A 16,691-nucleotide genomic window follows, 5' to 3' on the forward strand; every position below is an offset into this window, starting at 1 on the left:
TTTTTTTGGAGCAGAGAAAAGTTTATTGAGGGGCCAAGCAAGGAGGACAGGTGGCTTGTGCTCAAAAACCTTGAACGGACTTTTACTTTTCTTGGAGTACTTTGATTCCATTTGAATTCTCCGGAGAAGATAAATGTTTACTGTTGTTTTCAGATACAAAGTTTTGGGGTAATTTGTCTTGCAGCAATAGATAACTAATACACCAGATGACTCCTAGCAAAATAGAAATTACTACAGGAGAAAAATGACAACCTGAACCACAGCCCAAAAAGCCAGAGAATTTAATGTGATTCAATTATAGCATGAAAGAGAATTTCTGGAAATATTAAGGATAATTTTCTAATTTTAAAATTTAGCAAATAAATTTAAATAACGGGTGGTAATGTTGAAACCTGAATTAGTGGTCTGGAAAGGGAAGAAAGATTTCAAAACGCAGAAGAAAAAAAGCAGTAGAAATGGTGAAAAAATAAAGACATGGAAGACAGATACTAGAGATGCAACATGTAAATAATATTACCAGAAGGAGAAAAAGGAAAAAATGGAGAAGAGGCAATAACTGATCCAAAAAGGAAGAAATTTTATATGAGCTAAAGAACAATTTGAAGATTGGAAGACTTTCCTGAGTTCCAGTCAGATTGATTAAAATATAATAATAACAAAAAAACCAAACATATATTTACACACAGGTATGTTCTAGTAAAATTCCTGAACTTGAAGAATCAGCAGTACTAATCTTAGAATCTGTTGGATAGAAAGAAAAAGTTACTTAAAAAGGAAAGCTATCAGACTGGCATCAGATTTCCCATTAAAAATCTGAAGCTAGAGAGAATGAAATAAAATCTACAAAATACTGACAGGAAAAAACAAAAATCCCTACCCAAGAATCTTTACCCAGCTCAGATAGCATTCATCTATTGAGGTGAAAGAAAAGTCTGTATGGATCCACAAGGATTCAGAGAGCACATCACAGAACTTCCCCATGATACGGACAACAAGTGAATGAGAACTGGTGCAAGGGGACCAGTATGCTATTCATTGTGAGGTATTAAGAAATATGACTCTGATCCATAACTACTGTGTGTGCATTCAGGATAAAATTAATAAAAATGAATATTAAAAACACAACTATCACTTTTTTCTATTTTTTTAAATTGAAGTATAGTTAATTTACAATGTTGTATTAGTTTCAGGTATACAGCAAAGTGATTCAAAGCATTCAAATAATAAATAAATAAATATTTATTTATTTATTCTTTTTCAGATTCTTTTCCATTATAGGCTATTATAAGATATTGAATATAGTTCCCTGTGCTATACAGAAGGTCCTTGTTGTTTATTTATTCCATATATAGTAGTCTGTATCTGTTAATTCCAAATTCCAAATTTATTCCTCCCCAGCTCTTTCCCCTTTAGTAACCATAGGTTTGTTTTCTATGTCTATGAGTCTATTTCTGTTTTGTAAATAAATTCCTTTGTATATCAGTTTTTTCTTTTTTTTTCATTCTTCTCTGTTTTTTTTTTTTTTTTTTTTTTTTTTACAAAGCCTTGTGTCAAGAGCTGACTTTCAATAGATCTCAGCAAGGGTGTATCATTTTTTTAGATTCCACATATAAATGATATCATATATTTGTATTTCTCTGACTTACTTCACTAGATATGATAATCTATGGGTCCATCCATGTTACTGCAAATGGCATTATTTCATTCTTTTTTATGAGTAATATTCCATTGTGTATATATATACATATTACATTGTATATATATACCACATCTTCTTTATCCATTCATCTGTTGATGGACATTTCGATTGCTTCCATGTCTTGGCTATTGTAAATAGTGCTGCTATGAACATTGGGGTGCCTGTATCTTTTCGAATTAGAGTTTTCTCCAGATATATGCCCAGGAGTGGGACTGTAAGATCATATGGTAACTCTATTTTTAGTTTTTTGAGGAACCTCCATACTGTTCTCCATACCGGCTGCACCAATATACATTCCCACCAACAGTGTAGGAGGGTTCCTTTTTCTCCACACTCTCTCCAGCATTTATTATTCGTAGACTTTTTAAATAATGGCCATTCTGGGGACTTCCCTGGCAGTCCAGTGGTTAAGACTCTGTGCTCCCAATGCAGGGGGCACAGGTTCAATCCCTGGTGGGGGAACTAAGATCCCACATCTGTGTGGTGCAGCCAGAAAAAAAAAATTGGCCATTCTGACTGGTGTGAAGTGCTACCTCATTGTGGTTTTGATTTGCATTTCTCTAATAATTAGCAATGTTGAGCATCTTTTCATGTGCCTGTTGGCCAGCTGTATGTCTTTTTTGGAGAAATGTCTATTTAGGTTTTCTGCCCATTTTTTAATTGGGTTGTTTGTTTTTTGATATTAAGCTGTATGAGCTGTTTGTACATTTTGGAAATTAATCTCTTGTTGGTAGCATCATTTGAAAATATTTTCTCTCAGTCCATAGGTTGTCTTTTCATTTTGTTTATGGTTTCGTTTGCTGTGAAAAAGCTTTTAAGTTTAATTAGGTCCCATTTGCTTATTTTTGTTTTTATTTCCATTACTCTAGGAGATGGATCCAAAAAAACATTGCTGTGATTTATGTCAAAGAGTGTTCTATCTGTGTTTCCTTCTAGGAGTTTTATAGTATCCAGTCTTACATTTAGGTCTTTAATCTTTTTTAAATTTATTTTTATATATGCTGTTAGAGAATGTTCTAATTTCATTCTTTTACATGTAGCTGTCCAGTTTTCCCAGCACCACTTATTGAAGAGACTGTCTTTTCTTCATTGTATATTCTTGCCTCCTTTGTTGTAGATTAATTGACCATAAGTGTGGGGGTTTACTTCTGGGCTTTCTATCCTGTTCCATTGATCTCTGTTTCTGTTTTTGTGCTGGTACCACACTGTTTAGATTACCGTAGCTTTGTAGTATAGTCTGAAGTCAGGGAGCATGCCAACACTTTTTACCAATATGCAATAATTAAAAAGAATAACAGTGCCTATGACTGGTGGCAGTAGAGGTGAGTGCAGGGGAGGGCACACTCATACATTACATTTGGAACTGTGAATTCAATACTGTGCATTGGGAAGGCAATCTGGCAGTACCTATTAAAATTTAAAATATGCACACCCTTGCCCCAGCAATCTCACTCCTGCTAGTCCTTAGAAACAGAGGCACCAGTACTTAAGGACTTGCATAAAGGACTTTTATTACAGAGCTTTTTTTTTTGCAGGGACAAAAGTTTGAAAACAAAGTGTATGCCCATCATTGGGGAAATAATTGACTAAATTGTGGTATAGCCACATCATAGAATGTAAAGCAACACAAAATATTATATACTTAAAAGAATGAGTGAGTTCTCTATGAATTGACTGGAGAGATTTCCACATATTTTTACTATGAAAGAAAATTTTAAAAATTTTATAACCCTCCTTTATTTTGTAAGACAATGAGGAGGAAATCCCCATGAATATATGTTTGTCTAATTTAAAAAGTAGGGAGGGAATTCTCTGGCACTCCAGTGGTTAAGAATCTGTGCTTCCACTGCAGGGGCATGGGTTCGATCCCTGGTCAGGGACTAAGATCCCACATGCCACACAGCATGGCCAAAAAGAAAAAAGAAAAAAAGAGTAGGGAGAAGGCATGCAAGGACATGAAGAGATTGTTAACTTGCTCAGAGTAGGGGAAATGGATGACTGGGGAGAAGGGAAGAGAGAGGAGGTAAGCCAGACTAGGAACAAAAGCAGGGCAGAGGAAGTGAGCAATAATTCATTCAATAATTCATGACACACGTAACACCTGTATCGAGTGAGCTGATGCTTTGCACATAAAACTTTAAATTTGTAAAAACTAACATATGCTTTTGTATAGCTTTTATGTTTGTTTTCTAATTATGGATTTCTGGCAGAATGGGTGTTTTACCTAAATTAGGGACGCATGCTGTGCATGCCAACTTTAGCAATGCAAATTCTCTTCTGTAGAAAATTAAATAAACAGACTTTAATGTAGGTACTGGTACAAGGCCAAACCAGTTCTTTTGAAACCTGGCAGTCTGCCGGCTGGTCATTATTTGCAATTCTTTCTCAAACAAATACCTCTGAAGAAGTGGCACTCAAAAGCTAGAGGTAGATCATCTTTAAAACACGTAATTCTGGAAAATATAAATTTATGGTTCACATACCCCACTGTCATGAAAATAATAATATGTATGGGCAGGTGTACAGAAATTAACAATCTATTTTTGTATATTAATGACATCATGGCTTGGACTTTTTCAGCATAAAAATTGCATGCATTATTTACTCCCAGAGTGAGTCCTTCATCGATTTGCATGAATTTTTCATATTCAAAGTTAGGAAAATTAACTTTTAGAAAGTCGATTACTAGTAAAAACAATGAAGCTTTTTTTTTTTTTAAATAGTAATCTTTTATTTATTTATATATATATATATATTTATTTTTGGCTGTGTTGGGTCTTCGTTTCTGTGCGAGGGCTTTCTCTAGTTGTGGCAAGCGGGGGCCACTCTTCATCGCGGTGCGCGGGCCTCTCACTGTCGCGGCCTCTCTTGTTGCGGAGCACAGGCTCCAGACGCGCAGGCTCAGTAGTTGTGGCTCACGGGCCTAGTTGCTCCGCGGCATGTGGGATCCTCCCAGACCAGGGCTCGAACCCGTGTCCCCTGCATTGGCAGGCAGATTCTTAACCACTGCGCCACCAAGGAAGCCCTGAAGCTCTTTTAAGAAGTAAAACAGAAGGCACTTAATTTTTGCTTAAAAAAAGAAAATTCTCAATAAGGATGTCTATACAAGTGATGAAGTTTAATGTATTAATGCTCTTCATGGACATTTGCATTTGTCCAAATGTAAAAGAGGGGAAAAAGCATAAGGACAAAGAACTAAGTTTCTAAAATGGTATTTCCAACACTAATGAAAATGTGGATTTGGCCCCTGGTGGGCAGGGAGCCTTCTATCATGCAAAAATTAGGACCAAGTGTTGTGGGCCCTGTCCTTTAACCAGCCCCACATCTCAGAGCCCAAGCCAACAAAGGACAGATGCAGACCCTCTAGTTTGATTAGAACCATTACCAAATCTCTTTGTTCATTTCCAACCTCATCTTTTATTACTCTGTCTCTGTCTCAGAAAGTGTAGCCCCCTCACCCAACACCACCTTCCAATTTCACACCCCTTTCCCAAACTCTGATTCTGTTTAGGACCCTCCAGACCTGGTCTTTGGACTTGGCCTCCTGGTGCAGTTAGATGTTACATGCTCTCAAATGGTTTTAATCTGAACTTGCCTCCTCTCCTTTCCATGGCCTTGCATCAGCCTTGACAGTGCTGATGGAAGGCTACATGGATGTGAAATTGTAATCTTAAAGTTGCTTGAAGATTGTTGAATTGAAATGGCACCTAAGTTGAGTAATTTTTAAAGGTTAAAGGTCCTATCAGAGCCATTATGTGGAAGAACTGCTAAGCAGAGGCTCAAGTTGGCTACTTAGTGTGTCTCCAGTCTGTGGGACTTAGAGAGGCAGTGCCAAACTCTGCATCTCAGATCTCTTTCAGGCTTTCCTCTCTACGCCTTGTTGGCTCGCTGTTTTTTGAAGATGTGAATAATATTAGCCAACCATCTGATTCAGCTCTTCCCACTTGGGCATATGAGACAGTTTTTGCAGATACCATATTTCACTTATGATATACTGACTTTATTAGTATAATCGGAGTGTTCCCAAGGTCTCCAGGTTTCGGAGGTCATTCTTGTTGAGTGCCAAACAGAGGGTTTAAGCTTTCATCTCCATTCCCAAGGTCACCCTCTTGCTTTTGGCCTGCTGCTCCATTCCTGCCAATCTTCTCTTGCTCTCACAACTTCTTTCTCTTGATGCTTTGCTCCCCTAATAAACATACACTCCAAATGTAGGCACACACTTCTTCCTTGATTCCCCCAAACACAGGAAGACCAGACTTAGTGTGTCAGTCAGGACTCAGGGTTGCAAGAGACAGACACTCAACTCAAACTGGTTTTAAAGAGCAACAATACCACCATCAGTAAAAGAGAACGTGTTGGCTAAGGTCATGAAAAATGCAGGGGATACATGTAGTTCAAGGCTCAGTTGGATTCCAGGGTGCAAACAATGTGATCAGAAATGGTTTCTTTTCATCTCGTGCCCCTGTTTCCTCTGTTTTGGCTTCATTCTCAGGCAGGCTCTCCTGAGTGGTAGCAGAGAAGGCACAGAATCTCCAGGCTTATGTTCTGAGCACTTTAGCAAGAAGAGCAGAAAGAAGACATTCCTTTCCCACTAAGCCCCCCAAATGGCATAGTATTGGGTTTATTGAGCATGACTTGTGTTCCTAGCTTATCCCTTAACTAATCACTGTGACAAATGCTCTTGGAGATTGGGGGCTAGGGTGAAGGGGTTGGGGGTAAGGAATCAAACCCTCCCAAAACACAAGGATGTGGATGGGGGAGGAGTTGCTCCTGAAGGAAACATAGCTTCATGTTACCAGAGGGAAAATGGATGCGGAAAGGAAAGGAAAGGGAAGCGAAGGGAAGGGAGGGGAAGGAGAGGAAAGGAAAGGAAGACAAAGGAAAGGAAAGAAAAGACAGATGCTCACTACATTTGGACATCAGCAAAGAGAATTACCGTGCAGGGAAAAAAAAAACTCCCTTAAAATTAATGTTTGCTGATATCCTGGCTCCCAGATCCATCTCTACAGAAGGCTGCCCCACAGGCTGTCACTCTCCTTAGGCCCCTGGTGGCAAGAGCGTCCTTGAGAGAATATATGATAGAGGTGGGTATCCTGAACTTAAACTCTACCCAGGGTCAGTCCCTCAACTATACCCTTTTGTTTTCTTCTAAAAAAGATAAGAAATCCTTCCTTTCTGCTCCTTATCCCTTCCTCCAACATAGTAACCCTCTTTCTTCAGAGCCTCAACTCTACTCAAAGGAAGAGAAAATTTTGCATCATTCCACAGAGCTGGTTACCTCCCACTGTCTCAAACCCTTCAGTCTGTAATCATTTCAGGCCTTTAATTTTATATGATCAAAAAGCCTATTGAAGTGTTTTTTTTCCCAAATCAAAAGAGCAGTTTCAAGCCTCAAATGAGAAAAGCCTTTGCCTCTAGATAAGGGGAAGATTGCTTATGTCAGCTTGGATTACCATCTGCATGTAAGAGAAAAAAGCCCAATATCATGGCTTACACAAGACAGAAGTTTACCTCTCTCTCTCTCTGTCTGTCTCTCTTTCTCTCAATAAAGTAAATCTACAGACAGGTACTCCAGGCCTGGTTTGATGGCTCCAAGGTCATCAGAGTCCACAGCATCTTCTATTTTACTTCTCTGACCAGAGGGTCAGTTGTTGGCCACAGGAAGGAGTAAAGAAAAGCTTGCCACTTTCTTTTAGAGACTTTCCTGAAGTCCTAGACTAGCCTATGGCATACATCTTCTTGGCGAAATGTAGTTGCTCCATCTACTCACACACAGCTGTGGGAGGGGCCAGGAGATGTAGGCTTTTAAGTGAGCTCTTTATTTATTTAATTTAATTTTTTTAATCGAAGTATAGTTGATTCACAATACTGTGTTAATTTCTGCTGTACAACAAAATGATTCAGTTCTCTTTGTGAGTCTGTTTCTGTTTTGCAGATAAGTTCATTTATATTGTATTTTAGATTCCACATATAAGTGATATCATATAGTATTTGTCTTTCTCCTGTTGACTTACTTCACTTAGTATGATAATCTCTAGGTCCATCCATGTTGCTGCAAATGGCATTATTTCATTCTTTTTTATGGCTGAGTAGTATTCCATTGTATATATATACCACATCCTCTTTATCCATTCATCTGCTGATGGACACTTAGGTTTTCCCCCTGTCTTGGCTATGGTGAATAGTGCTGCTATGAACATAGGGGTACATGTATCTTTTTGAAATATAGTTTTGCCCGGATATATGCCCAGGAGTGGGATTGCTGGATCACATGGCAACTCTATTTTTAGATTTTTGAGGAACCTCCATACTGTTTTCCATAGTGGCTGCACCAACATGCATTCCTACGTGAGCCCTTTAACTGAAAGGAACGAGGAGCCTGGATGTCGGAAGAGGCAACTGGCAGTAGCAGTGTCTGTCACGTGTTTGATGACTGGGCCACCCAGGTGGTTACACTGACTGCCCTGCCTCCCTGCCATGCTGCTTTGATGCTGGAGTCCCAGAATGCCTCTCCACTATTCTGTGCACGGCTCTCAATCCCTTATTTGAGCTCATATTTTGCTAGTCTATCTATGGTTCCTAAAATTTGGTCAGTTCAGTTTTAGGATTATATCAGTCAGTGTGTTTGACAGCTCTGAAAAATAGGTTTTGGTAATTTTAAGCAACTGCCAATAAGTTCCTAAGCAAAGCTGAGAGGAAGGCATGTAAAATTGATAAGAAGGGTCTTCATTTGGGATGTACAATAAATACATGTCACCTACACAGAAAATGCTGGCTATAAAAGGGCATCATGAAGGATCCTTATGGTGATGAAAATGTGTGTCTTGACTGTCCATGTCACTGTCCTGGTTGTGATATCCTGCTATAGTTTTGTAAGATGTTACCACTGTGGGAAACTGGGTAAAGGGTATATCAGAGCTCTCTTCTTACAACTGGATATGAATCTCCAGTTTTCTCAAAAATAAAGTTTAATTTTATAAAAGTCAGCAGCATCTCATTGTAAATTATATCTCAAAAAAGTTTTTTTTTAAGTCAGTTGCATTTCCAAATTAGTGCATTTAATAAGGACATATTTAGTATGCAGTTTTGACTATTCTTATTTATTTTTTTCCCTATCAAACAGTAAAAAAAAAAAAAAAAAAAAACACAAGAAGAGAAGTCAATTGAATTCTCACTAAGAAAGTCTTTTTTTAAAAAAATTAATTAATTTATTTATTTTTGGCTGCATTAGGTTTTTCATTGCTGCACGTGGGCTTTCTTTAGTTGCGTGGAGCGGGGGCTACTCTTCATCGCGCCACGCGGGCTTCTTATTGCAGTGGCTTCTCTTGTTGCGGAGCAGGGCTCTAGGCATGTGGGCTTCAGTAGTTGTGGCCTGTGGGCTCTAGAGAACAGGCTCGGTAGTTGTGGCACACGGGCTTAGTTGCTCCGCGGCATGCGGGATTCTCCCGGACCAAGGCTCGAACCCGTGTCCCCTGCATTGGCAGGCGGATTCTTAAACCACTGCGCCACCAGGGAAGCCCAGTAAGAAAGTCTTGATTTTTTTTTTTTTTTCGGCCGTGCCATGTGGCATGCGGGATCTTAGTTCCCCTGACCAGGGATCAAACCCAGACCCCCTGCAATGGAAGCACAGAGTCTTAACCACTGGACTGCCAGGGAAGTCCCAATAAATTCTCAATTTTTAAATTACGAACTTTTGAAAATATATGCAAAAGAAAAGAATATAATTAAACTCCATGTACTTATCACCCAACTTCAACAATTACTTACCTTATTTTATCTATTTGCCTTGCAACTTTTTCCCCTGGTGGATTATTTCAAAGCAAATCCCAGGCATTATTTTACCCTTAAATAAGGGCTGGTTTTAAACTGGGTGATCTCATGCACAATGAACAAAGGAGCAAAAACTGCATAATTTTAATTTACTAAAACTAGCTATTTTCAGGCACCATAAAAATTTGTCAGTGGGGACTTCCCTGGCGGCCCGGTGGTTAATACTCGGTGCTTCCACTGCAGGGGGCGTGGGTTTGAACCCTAGTCAGGGAACTAAGATCCCACATGCCGAGGGGCCAAAAAAAAAAAAAATTTGGCAATGATTCCTGGAAGTGGAGTTAAGGGGGTGGGTAGGCACAGAGAAAAGCTGTAAAGCAAGGATACCTATACAGTGTGACAAGCAGAATAATGCCCCCCAAAATGTCCATCCCAGTCCCTGGAATCTGTGACTATGTTATGTTAATGGAAAAGGGGAATTAAGGTTACTAATCAGCTGGCTTTAAGATAGGGAGGTTGTCCTGAATTATCCATTTGGGCCCAATGCAATCACGAGGGTCCTTAAAAATGGAGGAGGAAGCAGAAAGAGTGAGTCACAGGGAAACGAGACTATGCAAGAAGATCAGAGTAATGTGATGCAAGAAGGAATCAACCAAACATTACTGGCTTGGGAGGGGAGGAAGGGAAGCATGAGCCAAAGAAAGCAGGTGGTCTCTAGAGGCTGGAAAAGGCAAGGAAACTTATTTTGCTTTTAGAGCCCCAGTAGGGAACACAGCCTTGCCAACATCCTGATTTTAGCTCAGTGGGATCTTTGTTGGGCTTCTAACCTACAGAACTATAAGGTAATAAATTTGTACTGTTTAAGTCACCAAGTTTGGTAATTTGTCAGAGCAGCAATATAATATAAAACGAATGTAGAGCGTGAGATTATACCACCATTTGGCAGTGCCGCAGTGACTATAGAATAGAAAAGAGAAAGCCAGCTTTCAGGGAGAGTTTTCCTTATGTGGGAAAGGGTTTTTTCAGAGATCTGAATCATTTAAGCAGATAATGATATACTCACCTGAAGTCATTAGAACGGGAGTCCTACGTATGGCAAAAGGCTCAGTTTTCAAGTCCTGCTCTTGTGCTAAACACATGAGGAGGCTGTATGATGTCAATTTTAAAAATGGGAAGGGCTTCCCTGGTGGCGCAGTGGTTGAGAATCTGCCTGCCAATGCAGGGGACACGGGTTCGAGCCCTGGTCTGGGAAGATCCCACATGCCGCGGAGCAACTAGGCCCGTGCGCCACAGCTACTGAGCCTGCGCGTCTGGAGCCTGTGCTCCGCAACAAGAGAGGCCGCGACACTGAGAGGCCCGCGCACCGCGATGAAGAGTGGCCCCCGCTCGCCACAACTAGAGAAAGCCCTCGCACAGAAACGAAGACCCAACACAGCCAAAAATAAATAAATAAATTTATTTTTTTTAAAAATGGGAAAAAGGAATGGACACCCTCTGCTGGTAGAGATAAAACAGACTTTTGTTGTTTTGGATTCTGGTGTCCTTGTGTACTCTGGGAACAGTTGGGGCCACCCAGGCCTGTCAAAGATGAGGCCTCTATCTGGAGAGTAACAGACCAACTGTGGACAATGAGCCCCATGTCGACCAATGGGTAATGGGGCCCAATTAAGCTGATTATTTTAATAATGAGTGATTGGAGAAATGCTTAGGATTTGTATGCTGTTGTTTCAACGAAATTTCTTCTTTTAAAGAATTCTATATAAGAGATGTTATGAGATAAACAGCTTTTCCCAATTAAGATGCTTACAAGGTCAGTTAAAGAAAGACAAAACAGCCTCCAGCATGCTTACTCAACAACAAAATTTATTCAAAGAATCAACATAGTAATTAGTGCCTGTTAGTAATTTAGTTTCCGAAATTTTAGTAAAAAAAACCCACCAAAACCCCTTCATCAGTGACAGGGAATTAAATAAGAAAATTCTTAAGAATTGTTATAGAGATTATATTTCTGATTTTAAAAAATTAAGAAATTATTTCCAGAAAAGAAAAATCCTGAAACAAGTTTCTTTTTTCCTGAGCTGTCCCTCAGGCAAAAAAAGGTTGTTTACCACTGGAGTAGAGCTTTTTTATTTGCGTCTGACAACTTCATTTTCCCCCTTTCAACTGCTTCCTCCAATTCTGGGCAAACTTATCAGAGCATGGGAGTTAGACATGACAGAGGAGCAGGAAGGGGAGGGCAAAAGTACAGGAAGGTATTCTAGAGTTCTAGACTCTAGAGTTGTTTTATATACATAATATATTTATACGTATATTTATGTTTAACATACATAGGTATGTATTATATATTTATTATATTATTGTATATTATATTTTATATATTTACATAATATATTTATATAATATATATGATATAGTATATATGTATATATATACCTATATATACACACATACATAGAGGAAGAGAGAGCAAGTGAACTCTGCATTAATTAGAACTCTTTGGTGAAAGTAACAAAAACCGGGACTTCCCTGGTGGCACAGTGGTTAAGAATCCGCCTGCTAATGCAGGGAACACAGGTTCAAGCCCTGGGCCGGGAAGATCCCACATGCCGCGGCCCGTGCACCACAACTACTGAGCCTGCGCTCTAGAGCCTGCGAGCCACAACTACTGAGCCCGTGTGCCGCAACTACTGAAGCCCATGTGCCTAGAACCCGTGCTCCACAACAAGAGAAGCCACTGCAATGAGAAGCCCGCGCACGGCAACGAAGAGTAGCCCCCGCTCACCGCAACTAGAGAAAGCCTGCGCGCAGCAACGAAGACCCAACGCAGCCAAAAATAATAAATAAATAAAATAAAAAAACAAAAACCCATCTGAGCTAGAATGAGTTCATCTTTTCCAACAGATTTCTAAGCAGAGACGCACTTTTTTTTGAAGAACTTCACATTTATTGATGTTAAGATTTTGCATCTTGTCACTTCTTCCTCAGTAATCTCAGCACATATTTGGTGATAACTTACTCATTTGCCTATTCTTAATTAGCAAATGTTTATAGAGTGCCTACCATATGACAAAGATATTCTAAGCACTGGGGACTCAATGAATAACATAGAAAAGATCCCTGCTTTCTTGTAACTTATGGTATAGTGGGGGAGAGGGAAAAATAGATTGAAAAAAATTCACATTGAGGAAGCATAGTATGAAGAAAACAAAGGAATGGGATTGATAATAACAGTAGAGACTATTTACATACAGTGGGCAGGGAAGGATTTCTGAAGAGGTAATGTTTAAGCTGTACATAAAGGATGAAAAGGAGGGAATTATAGAAGGGGGTGGGCAGCATTCCAGGTAGAGGGAATGGTATGCAGAAAGAGTTAGAAGGCCTTTTTTTCCTTTTTTTTTGGCTGTGTGGCTTGCTGGATCTTATCTCCACAACCAGGGATTGAACCCACGCCCTCCGGCAGTGAAAGCACGGTGTCCTAACCACTGGACAACCAGGGAATTCCCAAGAGTTTGGAGTTTTTGATGAATCGGAAGAAGGCTAGTGTGGTTAGGGTGTAGTGAGAGAGAGATGCAGATGGGACATAGGAAGAAACAAGAGTGATAGTCTGGTGCCCCATCATATAGTCTCTTGGGCCACGGCATGCATATTGGATTTGACTCCAAGGATTATGAAGATTTCCAAGCAGGAGAGCGATGTGATCAAATTTGTGTTTTAAGATGATCACTCTTGCTGCTACATGGAGGATGGATTAAAATAGGGCAAGAGCAGAAGACAGGAGAGCCTATTGAAGTTGTCCAAGTGAGAGATGAGGTGGCTTGGACTGAGGTGGGGAAGGTTGAGGTTGGAGAAAAGGAAATGGGTTTTATTTATTTGTTTATTTATAATTTTCATTGAAATATAGCTGATTTACAATGTTGTGTTAGTTTCAGGTGTACAGTAAAGTGATCCAGTTATACCAATACATATAAAGGGGATGGGTTTTTAGATAGGTTTGGGAGGTAGAGTGGACACGACTCACTGATGAACTGGAAATGGTAATGTGTGAGAAAGACAGGAATCAAGATTCACTCTTAGGTTTCTGGTCTGAGCCCCTGGGTGGCTAGTGAAACATATCAGTTGGAATGATTTGGGCCCATGTAACAGAAAGCTTGGGCTGAAATAAAAAGAAACGTATTGGGCTTCCCTGGTGGTGCAGTGGTTAGGAATCCGCCTGCCAATGCAGGGGACACGGGTTCAAGCCCTGGTCCAGGAAGATCCCACATGCCGCAGAGCAATTAAGCCCATGCGCCACAGCTACTGAACCTGTGCTCTAGAGCCTGCGAGGCACAACTACTGAGCCTGCGTACCACAACTACTGAAGCCCGTGTGCCTAGAGCCCGTGCTCCGCAACAAGAGAAGCCACCGCAATGAGAAGCCCGCTCACGGCAACGAAGAGTAGCCCCCACTCGCCGCAACTTGAGAAAGCCCGCGTGCAGCAACGAAGACCCAACGCAGCCAAATTTAAATAAATAAACTAAATGAATTTATTTTAAAAAAAGAAACGTATGGGTTCATGTAGGTTCAGAGGTAGGACAGGCTTAAGAGTCCACTTAATTCCAGCAGTTCTTGATGAGTCTGGCTCACGGTTAAAGACCTATGTGTGATTTTTCAGGCCTAACCCTGGGCAATTACAAAAGCTTTGCCTGGCAGGCCTCATGGGGAACAGCCCCATGGCCTTGGTGCACAGCCAGTGGACTGCAATCTCTGAGGAGGGTTGCAGTCAAGGACTCAGGCCTCCCAGACTCCTGTGCTTCGCTATTCGCATTCCTAGCCCCAGGGCCTTCAATCCTAGGTCTCCTTATCTAGGGCTTGGGCAGAGGTCTTCTTCAGGTGCCTCTGCTGAGACTTCCTTATCTGGGAAGGAGGAGTGCTCTTTGACTCCTAACCCTTTCCCCAGGGTCCATAAAACAGCTGGAGCCTTTTGTTCAGTGAAACCACCACCCAACACAGGTGGATCTGAGCTAATCCATCTGACCTTGACAAGTGCTCTGTTCCATGGAGAAAATGGAAAGGAGAGAGTCATGCTTTGTCTGGTTTTAACCTCTTTCTCACACTGTAACAGTAAGTGATTAAAGGCTTAACTCTTTCATTTTTGGCTTGCTGGTTTAATTGGCTACTCTGATACCTGATGGCTCTCATTCTCTCCTCTCTTTATTGAATGTCATCAGATCCGGATATGATGTCTGGAACTACCAGGGCCATCTCACCAGTGTCCTGCGGTTAAAGCTAACATGTGGAGTAGGGCAAAGCTGAAAGACCTGTAGAAAATGGAACCAGAGCTGTCAGGAGCTCAGCTGACTTGGGAGAGGCCAGTAAGCATGTTAAGTATTTTTTTAGAATTCTACAACAACTCATTTTGTTGTGAGGATTATTGTATTTGAAAATAATTTTATACTATAATATGCTTTACAGATATTAATAATTATTATTGTGTCTTTCTCCTTGAAGCAGAATTCCTGCTGATGAGTTCAAAAGACCTGAATTCTAGTTCTGGCTCCATTGCATACAATGGTTTAATCATTTAATCTTTATAAGTCATTTAACATTTATAAGCTTCATTAATCTCTATCTGCCCATCCCATGTAGTTATAAACACTAAATGAGATAGCATATTTTAAAACTGTAAAGGTTTTGATCAACCCAATTATTTAAAAATCATATCAATATTATAAGTTAAGAATGCTAGCATCTTCCTTTCCCTCAACTCCAAACTCCAATTTATTTTCCTCTCTCAAGCCACAGGTTGCTGGGGCCTGTGGACAGTTGGGTTTGAATGAGGCCTTGGGTTCTTTAGAAGCCACGGCTCTGAGGGCTGCTATAAGGGCTGCTCCACTGTGCACTAGCCCAGCTCCTAGAAATGTGTGTGAGAGGAAGCAGGGGTGAGGTGGGGAATGGGCAGGAAAGTAACTTGGAAGATACTTGCCCTCAGACATCACTGGAATTCTTTGTGGAGGAGATTGACTTAGCACTGTGAGAGAGTTTGGGGACTTCCTGGCCCCTAAAAGCCAAAGAAGGAGTTGTGTAGCTATCCCTGAGCTGGGAGACTATAAAGAAATAAGGGAGCAGGAAAACTTCCTCTAGGTTCTTCAGTGGGGCTGGTAGCCTGATTGTTTTTATGCCATTGGACCCTTGGGGGTAAACACCACTTTGCCTTCCGCCATTGTTTCATTGCCACCATTTAGAGTACTCTAAAAACCAGAATTGAGCTACAAGTGGACAACTAAGAAAAATAACCACCAAGGTGTCCCTCAGACACAGAAAAGAAGTTCAGTTAGTGTTACTGAACTCAGGTTTGTCTGCTCACTGCTCGAAAGCCAGTATTTGAGAGACAAGTGTTGGCAGGAAAGGAAAAACTGCTTTATTTAGGAGGCTGGCAACCTGGGAGAAGGTTTGAACTCATGGCCAAAAGCCAATTCCCAACTGCCGATCAGGGGGCAAGGGCTTTTAAAGGGAGTTTCAGGGGTGTATAGGCAGAGAGAGGGGGCTAAGTGCAGAAGAGCACAGTCAGCTCCGACAATTATATTGAAATTGGTGGTGCAGTGGTCTGATCAGTGTCATCTTGATTGTTTTAAGTACAGTTAATCTTCAGTTCCAGGGTTGGTTTGTTCCCATTTCTTTGAGGTCAGTTCTCAGACTTGTGTAAGCTAGAGCAGCTTATGTAATTGCTAGTCTGGTCATCACATAGTTAACTTTTTCCACCTGATGAGGGTTTTCAGTATCTACAAAATAGCTCAAAGGATATGGCTCAGAATATTATCTGTAGCCCTTGAGTAGGAACTAAAGGTCCTTGACTTTGTTTAATGGCTAAATTATTATTATTTTGTCTTGTTTTTTTCCTTTGCTTTCACATTTTCTCACTTCTCTGATTAAATTTATTATTTGGCTAAAGTTTTTCTACAGACAAGAGGCAGGTAGAGGACATGGTGGGGGGGGGCGGGGTCTGTCCCAGGAAGGCCTCATGGGGTCCTGCTTGTTACAGTAGGATAGATAGAATGCACACCAAGCAAGATAGAGCTACTGAAGGGGCTTACCATCACCCACCAATCCATTACACCAAGCTGCCTGGACATCTGCATGGTCAGGCCATTCAAGATGGCTGTTCTCTTGCTTTCTGTACATCCCTGCTTGACCAGTCCCTGCTTCACTCGCCTGACTGTCCAATCCTCTTAACTATAGGCCTTAATTA

The sequence above is a fragment of the Balaenoptera physalus genome (genome assembly GCF_965194825.1).
Source record: "Balaenoptera physalus genome assembly, chromosome: 3".
In the NCBI taxonomy this organism is placed as follows: Eukaryota; Metazoa; Chordata; class Mammalia; order Artiodactyla; family Balaenopteridae; genus Balaenoptera; species Balaenoptera physalus.